The sequence below is a fragment of the Mauremys mutica genome, chromosome 5 (assembly GCF_020497125.1).
Source record: "Mauremys mutica isolate MM-2020 ecotype Southern chromosome 5, ASM2049712v1, whole genome shotgun sequence".
Lineage (NCBI taxonomy): Eukaryota > Metazoa > Chordata > Testudines > Geoemydidae > Mauremys > Mauremys mutica.
Genome location: NC_059076.1, coordinates 121256533 through 121267049, shown reverse-complemented (window position 1 = coordinate 121267049; position 10517 = coordinate 121256533).

Below are 10517 nucleotides of genomic sequence, written 5' to 3'. Positions count from 1 at the left end.
AGTGACATCCCATGGACTCTGTTGTCAACAATATGCCAGTGCCTCCTGACTACATAGCTCATTCTCCACAGATGCAACCATTGCCATCACAAACATGTCACAACATCTACAAGAAATCAGCTCCTGGGTGAAGAGCGGCTAGTTAAGACCTTACTGGTGCTGGTCATCAGGGGAAAGTGCTTCAAAGAACTAGTTGTAACACAGTATTCCCCTTCCGTTAAAGGAATCTATCCCCCCTTCATCCAAATGGTGTGAAGCCTCAAGTCCAATTGAACTTATTAAATGTAGACAATCAGTATTAGTGTGGTGGAGATGTGACACTGGCAGACGAGGTGCCAGGTTTAGGCTTTAGGCATTCATTACTGGAAACCAGTCTGTTCCCCACATGTTAGTATGGTCAAGATGGGTTTTGGAGGTATAGTAACGTGTTTCAACTTTATGCAATACTTATAAATTGCTGCATATATTAATCTCACTTATAACATCTTTATCCCTTGCTGTAAAGTAATATTTAAGTTTTGCTTTGTAATTGGAAAAAAATGTTTGCTCTGAAATTGTGAAGTGGGAGGGATCATCTCCTGGCCATCAAGAAGGCCTATCAAAACTAAATGGGCCACTGTAGGCCATCACTATACAAAGACTTTGTTATTGCTCCCTTATGCCCATGAGGAGGTTACGTGCAAAATGGAACTGTGACACTACACCCCATATTCATCCTGATGTTATTATGAATGATTATGGCATAATTGTAATGCATATGTACTCGATGGGTCATAGAAGGTGTCATTGGAAAAGTTATGATTTGCTGATATGATTATCCTATTTGTATGCATGTATCATTTTTGTATCTAAGTTATGAATATTGACTATGTATCTGTGTTTCATATGTGGTTACATGTGGGTGACACGCAGTAGGCAAAATGCTTCCAGCTTAGACAGCTGGTTGTGAAGGGCCTATTCAGGGTAATGGGCCATTAGGAAAAACAAGAGGCCCTAGGAGAAGCTTTTCCCCCACCTGGTGAGCCTTCTTGAGACTGCTCCAGCCAGCATGTAAGTAATGGCTGCTATGACTCTGCAAGGACATGTGACCAGACCACATGACTCTGGATTCCATTTTGGGTACCTGCATTTTTCCACAAACTGGGCTGGGAACTGTTTTTGGAACAAAGGAGTCCCATCATATGCTAAATCTCTATAAGGCAGGGAGTGACATCGTCTGTTCTTCACTCTCCCGACAACTCCACACCTGAGAAAAGTTCTAAAAGAAAAGAACTTGGAATGGGGGTGGAGATCCCAAGCTGCAAAGCAAGAGTAGCTTGTGCCTTGAGAATCTGCAAACCCACTTGTATCATCAGTCAGGGTGAGAAATTGCTAATTCATATCCAATCTTTCTAGTATTTTAGGCTTAGTTTATTTACTAGGTAATCTGCTTTGATCTGTTTACTATCACTTAAAATCTATCTTTCTGTAGTTAAGAAACTTATGTTTTAATCTAAAGCAGTGTGCCTTTGACTGAAGTGTCTGGGGAAAATATCAGCTTGGTTTAACACAAGCATATTGTACATATTCCTCTCCACATTGAGGGAGAGGCGAACTGGGTAATAAATTCATACTGGTCAGGGTTTTGATCATGGCAGGACAGTACAGCTCTAGGGTCCCAGGCTGGAGGCCTGGGGGTTATTTTGGCTGTAGCCTCTCTATTGTTGGTTCATGCAGTGGCTGGTCAGGTGTGTCCCTGCCTGTGTGAATGCTGGTGGAAGTGTAGGACAGGGGAGCAGTCTATAGCTTGTCACAGCAGCACAGTGCTGAGAGGGAGCCCAGGCGGGTGATTCAGAAGGCTAAGTGATCACCAGTTCCAGGTGGCACCATGGGTGCCACTCACACAGGCTCATCCCATCAGCTTATCCTCTGGAAGAGGGAAATAAAAGTAGCAGACAAGAAAATTTTTCATCTTTTGCTGTTTGGACTCTCACAGGGCCGGAGGTACGAACAAAAGAAGAGGTCTCCACGGTCAACCTGGGTTAGCCCTAAAAAGATAGTCAGAGCTGACCAATTACAACATCTCTCTCATCTTTTGAAACCACAGACTAACTCATTTGTGTATATATGCTTGTCTTGTAAGAACTTTCTCATTTCTTTTCTTAATTAACAAATCTTTAGACAGTTTACTATAGGACTGGCTATAAGCATGGTCTTTGGTGTGAGGTCTAAGGAACAAATTGACCTGGGTAAGTGACTGGTTTCTTGGGATTCGGAGCAACCTGAATATTTTGTGATCTTTGATGCATAGCAACCAGCTAGTGCTAAGTCTAGCTTGCCTGGGTGGCAGGATAGACTGGACTGCCCAAGGGGGCTGCCTGTGACTCCATGGTAAGACTGCTATCATGCCTTAGGGATTCACACTTGTTACTGGGTTGGTGAAATCTTACTATAGAACATATAACCAGTTTTGGGTGTCTGCCCTGAGGTTGGCACTCATGGTCGTCAGCGACAGCATGGAAAGTGTTTTCCCACCTGCAGCACATGTTTATGAAGGGCAAACCTTTCCAAACAAACGTGATTGCCTGCTTTAGTAGAGAAGGGGCACCGTTTTACAAAGTGAGTATGTGGAGTGCTGCATCTGTATGAATACTGGAGGAAAGGAGCTACAGGGAACTCACTCCTACACTGGGGCTCAATCATGCATCTTTTGAACAAGCAAAGCTCCTGTTGACTTCAATGGTGAAGAATCATGTCCTTAATGAGAGGGTTGCTGTATGGTCACCAATTTATTTCTGCTTAGCAGCCAGAGTAAAGCCTGAAGGTCAGATTCTGATCTTGGTTACACCCATATGAATCCAGTGTAACTCTATAGATGTAAATCTCATTTTACAGTGATGTAAGAGATTATCATCTGGCTCTTGGGCCCTATTGTCACGACCTGCCTTATGCTCCGGCCATTCTGCACGAGGCAGATGGAGTGGGACTCTTTGAAGTCCTTCAATGTCACCTATACTGAATGAAGGAAATGCTATCCATTAAAGCAAAATTCTCCCTCTCCAGGAGGGGCTGACCTTGTTACAGAGATTTGTATGAATATCTGTAGTACTCCAGTCTAAACTGCTGTGCTGTCCCTGCCCATCTACCACCAAATGTTCTAGACTCTCTTTTCCTGAGATCAAGAATTACCACTTTGTTAGCCTCTCCAACTGTAGCCAGTTTGAAGTCCATCTTTTTCATTTCTTTAGCCAGTTCTCTCTCTCTCTCAGCATAAAGGTGATTTCTAATTTATCATCTTTCGTAGGGCTATAAATCTTGACAGCAATGTAACATGGATCAGCCTACACTTATCAATCTTTAGATACAGAAACAGAGGAAGCATTTTTAGTATAAAGCCAAAGAATACATATTTAGTGTAAATAAGCTGCAATGTTTAAACAGAGAGGGATGTTTCAATGACTGAGTCACCATGCAAAACAGCTTTGCAAGTGATATCAGGTGCAGAACACTGTTAAATATCCTTTGGGAAAGTGCAAGAAAGAAACTCTCCTATCCCTTATGTTTAGAAATGGGTAATTTCATGCCAGGGACACACCTAATCAGGGTGACCGTGGTTGCATGGTAGCCAAACATCTGTGTCCCATCCTTAATGAAATCTGCAGGTCCACTGTCCCTTTTGGTGCTTTTACTGAAAAAGAAGAAGCTGAATATGAGACGGACTAGTGCCATGCTCCTGCCCTATACGTGCTGTCAAATAGTCTAGATGAAACTGCAGTCTTATCCAGTCCTTTTCTTCTGGCTGCCTTCAGTATGGGGGAAAGATAAGGGTGGGGCCCATTCCAACTCCCACCTCAATCAGTGGAAAGATTCCCATTGACTCAGTGGGAGCTGGATCAGGCCTAGAATGCCTTACAATGGCCTTGGTTGCTTTTCTTCTCCACTGACAGAAGGCAAAAGAGGAAAGACTAGAGCATGAAATGATGAGAGTAGAAAGAAAACAGAGGAGAAGACATGGGGAGAGATGTACAGAGGAACAATAAGGTGGAAAGAGAAAGTTGGATATAGACGAGAGAACAGTTCTGGTCAAAAATATAGAAATTTGCCTTGTTTTCGTCATTGACCAATATGCTGTTCAAATGAAGTTGCTCACTGGAATATTGTGTTTTCCACCAGCCGCATCCCTTTAGTTTGCTTTGCAGTTATAGTCTAATTACCCCGAGGCCTTGGAGGTTCTCAGCCCTGTAAGTGGTCCCTCCAGGTCAGGGATGGGGCATATTGGAGGGGGCAGCATAGGGAAGCTACCCAAACTATTCCTGTGCGGTGGAAAATAAAGAATTTCAGGTGCCAGGGCTTTCAGTTCAGAACTTTCCAAGAGCACTAAAATCATATAAAACAAATATTTTTTTAAAAAAAGAACAATTCTCAAAAATCTCCATTAAAGTTTTGCTGTGGTTTAAATTAGATTTTACTTTATCTGAGCCAATTTCCCTCAATCCCACCCAAACTCCCATTTTACCCGCAGATATTGCATGGAAGGAGGAAGAGATGGAGGAGCAGTAAGGAGTAGGTGAGGGAGCTTCTATTATTCCACTAAGCAGGGGTGGATTATCCAATGGGCCATGGAGCCTGTGCCTAGGGGCTCTGGCCAATTGGGGCCCCCCCAGCAAAATGGGTCCCCCAGCAGAAATCCACTGCAGGGTGGGAGAAGCCCAAAGACCTGACCCCAGTCCCTGACAGAAGCACTGGGTGGGCGTAGCCCCAGTGCCCTGTCCCTGGCAGAAGCGTGGGGCAATCGGGGTGGGCAAAGCCCCAGTGCCCCATCCCTGATGCCCAGCAGAAGTGGGGAGGGATAGCTCAGTGGTTTGAGCATTGGCCTGCTAAACCCAGAGTTGTGAGTTCAATCCTTGAGGAGGCCATTTAGGGATCTGGGGCAAAAATCTGTCTGGGGATTGGTCCTGCTTTGAGCAGGGGATTGGACTAGATGACCTCCTGAGGTCCCTTCCAACCCTGAGATTCTATGATTTAAGTGCCGGGCGGGCAGGTGAAGCCCCAGCATCCGGACTCTGGCTGTGACCCCAGAACTGGAGGAGCTCTCACTCCCGCTGTGGCCCAGGGGCTATGGGGCGGGGGGACAGAGCTTCTCTGGTCTTGGGCTGCATTAAGGAGCAAAGGGCGGATGGGACTCCGGGGGGGGGGGGTAGGGGCAGAGTAGGGTGGGGCTGCAGGAAGAAGGGATGGGGCCACAGTTCTGGCACCGCAGGGCTCCAGGAGACCTTAATCCACCTTTGCCACTGTGACATGCTCTCCCCTTCACATAAAGGCTTTCATAGGAGACTCTAATCTAAGTCAGTGTGATGTTTACCGTGGGCTGTATTGGCCATCTGAGTGTATCCTATTATGAGTCTGCATAACATTTCAGAGAAAAAAGTGACACCTATGGGGAAATGGTTTATTTTATCATTATTTCACATGCCAAGCTGCATGCTGCCAGTTTACGTTTCACCCAGATCTGATCACCAGTGCACAAAACACACTAAAAGCAGCTAATTACACCAGTTACCAGAAATACTACTTAGCAGAACACACTGATTTTTTTTTAAAGGGTTGGGGGTGGTTTAGGAAGGAAGGGGAGGTCAGAAAACAAAAAAGTGCTATAGTAGATTTTATAGATACAAAATACTGTAGAATCAGGGGTATCCAAAAGAATGGAGAGAGACCACATTACCTAAAATCCAACAAACTGTAACAACCAGAACTATCATCTGTTCCTGTCTCCCCTCCCAATCCCTCAAACCATATCCACCTACAGATCAACTAATGAGGGAGGCCCATTACAGTATCTTCTTAGCTTGCACCACCTGCTGGTCATGCTGGAAAACAGCACAGCATCAACATGAAAATGCCTCTTCGGAGAAAGGGATAAATGTTTCTTCTCTCACACCACAGTAATTTTATTGACTTTAGTGGAGTTACTCTAGATTTTCACCAGTCTGAATGAGATCAGAATTGGTCCCAACAGTTCTAGACAAAACACCACTGAGAGCAAGGATGCACATTTTTGATGCATAAAGCATTTCAGAAAATAGAAAAGCCATCTTGCTGAAAATAATGTTACTTTTTTTTTTAATGTAAATACAAGATGTTGCAAGAATTTTGGGATGGAGAGTGGAAAACCATCTAATAAAATTATGCTAAAATTGTATGTTCATTTTAAGATTTAGGATGTTGAAAACAAGGTATTTATTTAACCATCTGAGGTCCTGGCAAGAGCCAACATTCTAAACTATACTTAAAAATTAAAGCTCAGAACCAAAATGATCATGCCCAGGCTATTCCATAAGCATTTCAATCACACTGTTAGAAATAAGGGGATTTTTCAGACTGCTGCTGTTGGTCGCTCTCTCTCTCCTGGTTTCAGTGAGATAAACACACTGTGATAGGGAGGGTCACAAGTTCAAAAGAATAGAGGCATATTTGTGTGTTAATAGACAACTTTAAAACCTTGTGAATTGTTGTTTGGCCCCTGGAAAAAGAGCAAGCAAATGTCCCTACCCAGGTTCGTGTTTGCTCATGCAGCAACATTTTGAAGCGTGAAGTGTAGGTGCAGTTAGGCTGTCACCTCATAGTGGTTCTTGGAGTTAGAGTGGTGTCTTTCTGCACATGCTTCAGGAGATCCAAGTTAGCAATTAGAAAGGTTTCCAGTTCAAACAGAAAGTCCTCAAAATTCTGTTGTTTTTTTTTATAGTATCTAGCTAGTTGTTAGGCAGCCATATTCAATAGGAGCTGGATGAGGGTTTGCTTAAAAAGTGTGCCAGACTGTAGCCAGACACAGCTGACCACAACTCAGCCCTACAGCATGCATTGAGATGACTGGTTCGTGGAGCCAGTATGCTGTTCTGTCCCAATCCATAGTATGGAACATTAAGTAACTACAATGTAGATAACCTGGAGCCATTCATTCCTGAACAATTGGCACCATGCATCATGTCCATCCAAGAAGTCTTTAGAATATTGCTACACACCTTAAAAAAAACCCTGAAACCAGGCCTCATCAATTTAAAGTTGTTGAAACCAGTTACAATAAAGCTTAGGGGAGTGAATCTAGGCTGCCATTATCTACCATGTTTCATCCTGTGGCGTATTTATATAAAAGTCAAGTATCAGAGGGGTAACCGTGTTAGTCTGGATCTGTAAAAAGCAACAGAGTCCTGTGGCACCTTATAGACTAACAGATGTACTGGAGCATGAGTTTTCGTGGGTGAATACCCACTTCGTCAGACGCATGTATGCAGCGTCTGAAGTGGGTATTCACCCACGAAAGCTTATGCTCCAATACATCTGTTAGTCTATAAGGTGTCACAGGACTCTCTGTTCCTTATATAAGTCAGTTAGAAATAACTCAAAGTGATGGTTATGTGAAGATGGTAACTGAACACTATAGCCACAATATATTTTGCTCTTAATACAATAAGCATAATATAAAGCAACCACACACGCATGGGGGTGTCCAAGTAACACTGGTCACTAAAATTGTTCATAGTATACAAAGCCTAGTTACATATGTACACACACTGCTGCTCTGGCCGGTCTCTAAATCACAGTGCACAGTGAGCACCACTAGAGGGTTCACAAATTATTTAAAGAGCACTACCCAGTTCCTGTATACTAGAATAGCATACATAGAGAATCATGAAATGTGCAGGTTTTAAAGACCTGACAGAATTGTTTGAGGCATTCACAAACAACTGCAATTTTTGTATGAAAGTACCTCTTAAATCATGCTTACAGTAAATTACTAACCACCACCTATCCGGAACCATTGCCTGCTATAGGAGGCAGATATCCAACTTTGGCTAAACCAGGATCATATGTGCTGATAACCCTTTACTTAGTGGGACAGATTTCTTTTTATCCGGAATTTCAGTTGATTGTGAAATACTTCCTTTTATAATGTCCTTGTTGGAATTGTTAATCATCCACCGCGTTGCATTTAATGATATTCAGCCCACAAAATCATGGTTCAAAGATCACTAATGATCTGGACTTAAACCCAGTTAGGGTTTTTGGCTGGAGGAGAAAGGAGGTGAGGTTTGATCCAAAACACAGTCTATCAGAGTGGCATTTTTTCATTATTCAACCTACCTTGAAGCCAGTGGTTGCTGCCAAATTGGCTGTAATCATTCCACAGACTCTAAATCTGGTGTACCTAATAATGTGTCACATCATTCAGTAAATGATCAGCTGAAAGTGATATCATAAACATAGGTCTTCAAAATGACATAGCTTTCATTGATTTGGAACATGTGTCATTAAGTAGGCTACTTACAGGATACCTATAAACAGCCATTTATTGCTCGTCTCTGGTTTATGGGCCGGATCCAAAGCTGGGATCAACCCCAGTGCAGTCAGAATTGAGTCTTAAAAGGGATGCCAGTGATTTCTCTTTTTACACAACATTTGTGCCTACAATACCAATTTTATATGCATATTTGTAAAACTTGACAAAAAGGAAACTATTTATCAGGCATCTTCAACCCATAGCATGCCTGGGAACAGGAGCAATCATCTAGCACTTTTGTATTGCTAGAAATCTGTCAAGACATCCATCATCATGCACTGTTGGGGGAGGGAGGGGTGCGTGCAACTCTATTTTTAAATGTTCTTTCGTCTGTAATGATAAAAGTCAAATAAGGTCATGTTATCAAAGCAAGCGGTGATGCTCGAAAACCTGGAAGTACAATGGAAAAATACCCCATCAGTTTATGGGGCTTTGTAGCCCTTCATTTTTTTCAGTTGCCTTTAATCTTTAGAAGTGGGATTACTTCTCCCTGACCAGCCTCTTCACTTGTTGAAGTTGTATTGTATAAATGTCATTCTAAGATAGCGGACCATAGACAAAGAGACAGGGTAGATACAGTAACCCTCCTCCATATCTAATCCCACATCTACATCTAGAAATTATTTATGAGGCTAACATTTTGATGAAAGAGCATGAGAAGGGAGGATATTTCTTCCACTCCTTTTCAAGTCAACAGGGAAGTTTCTTTAATTGGATGAGCGTTGTTGACCCATTTGTTGCCCGCAGTGATGGCAGGTGGGGAGGGGGAAGGCAGTCATGCATTTTGGATGACACAGGGTGCTGGAATGGTATGTGGGGGAATGCAAAAAATAAAGTTATATAGAGGAAGTCATTCTGTGCGGCACACCAATTATAAGAAAACTCCACAATAGATGGAGAAAAGGGTATGTTTAAAAATAGCTCAGATTGGTCGAGGATATAAATATATACATGACTAGACCAGCCGATGGGGTCTCAGCATGTCCTATCTATTTTGCTAGAGAGGAAATAAAAGAGCAGAAAATTGGCATTCTAACCTTCCTCTCTGACCCTACACTACATGAATTCCATATTTTGGGTCTCTGTGTACAGGGGCTTAAGCACACACTTAAAGTTAAGCACAAAGTTAAATCCTTTCCTGAAGTGGTGCCATTGTGGGGGAGATGTCAATGTCACACCAGGGAGAGATAGTCTTTGCACCATCATATCCTGTGGATTTTCTTGCAATGAAAGCATTACTTTAGAGGATTCCCCTCTCCATCAAACCCTACCCCCAATGTGTGGGAGAAGTGCAGGTTGGGGAGCCCAAGCACAGGACTTTAATATTTCCTTTTTGCTCTGCATGTACGTAGCCAAGACTAAACATTAGTATAAAATGGCCAAGGTGCACACTGTAGCATATGTCACAGAGGGGGATGGCCAGTGACACCCACATTCCCTGCAAACAGAAGTTAGCAAGGGAAAGGTTACTTGAGGCCAGCTCATCTCTGCCAGGGAGGCAGAAGAACCAGTCCTTGCTGCCTTGCTTCTTTTTTCTGCATATAATGGACCATGACTATTAAAGCAAAGCTGGGAGTGGTTTCAAAGCAGTTCGCAAAAAATTGTCACCGCTTGTATTGCTCCTCCATTCTCTCTTCCATCTTCACCATGCTTCATTCCTTCTCAAACCTCTCACTTCCTCGGCCCTGCTGCCAGCACTCAGTTTTGCTGTACCTTCCACTCCCCTTTCTACCAGCCACACACTCATTCCTGGATCCTGCCTCCATTTCTGCAACCAAGCTTTACCTCAAAGCTTTCACCATCCGTTTAGCTTACCTGGCTACACATTTCTTCTCTTCATTCTCCAGCCATTGCTTCATGCTGCTGCTCCGACTAGCAGTGGAGTTATACACAAAATCCTGTCACAGTGAGCTTCCTCCCAAATGGTTCCACAATGTAAGGGTCTGTGCCTCAACACATTCTGGATGGGACAATGCTGTCAGGCCAGGACTGAAATGATTCCTTACACTGGAGACTGGGCAGTGACTCTTCAACTCTAAGACCACTTAACAGACAATTACATCAATTATTACAGAGACTTTTGCCCTTTAAAGAAAATGACATGTTCAGCAGGGACGAGCTTAACCAACTGGAGATGACAAGACATGCCATTGTTGTATGACGACCATAAGTCTTGTCCATCTGAGAAAGGTTACCATTA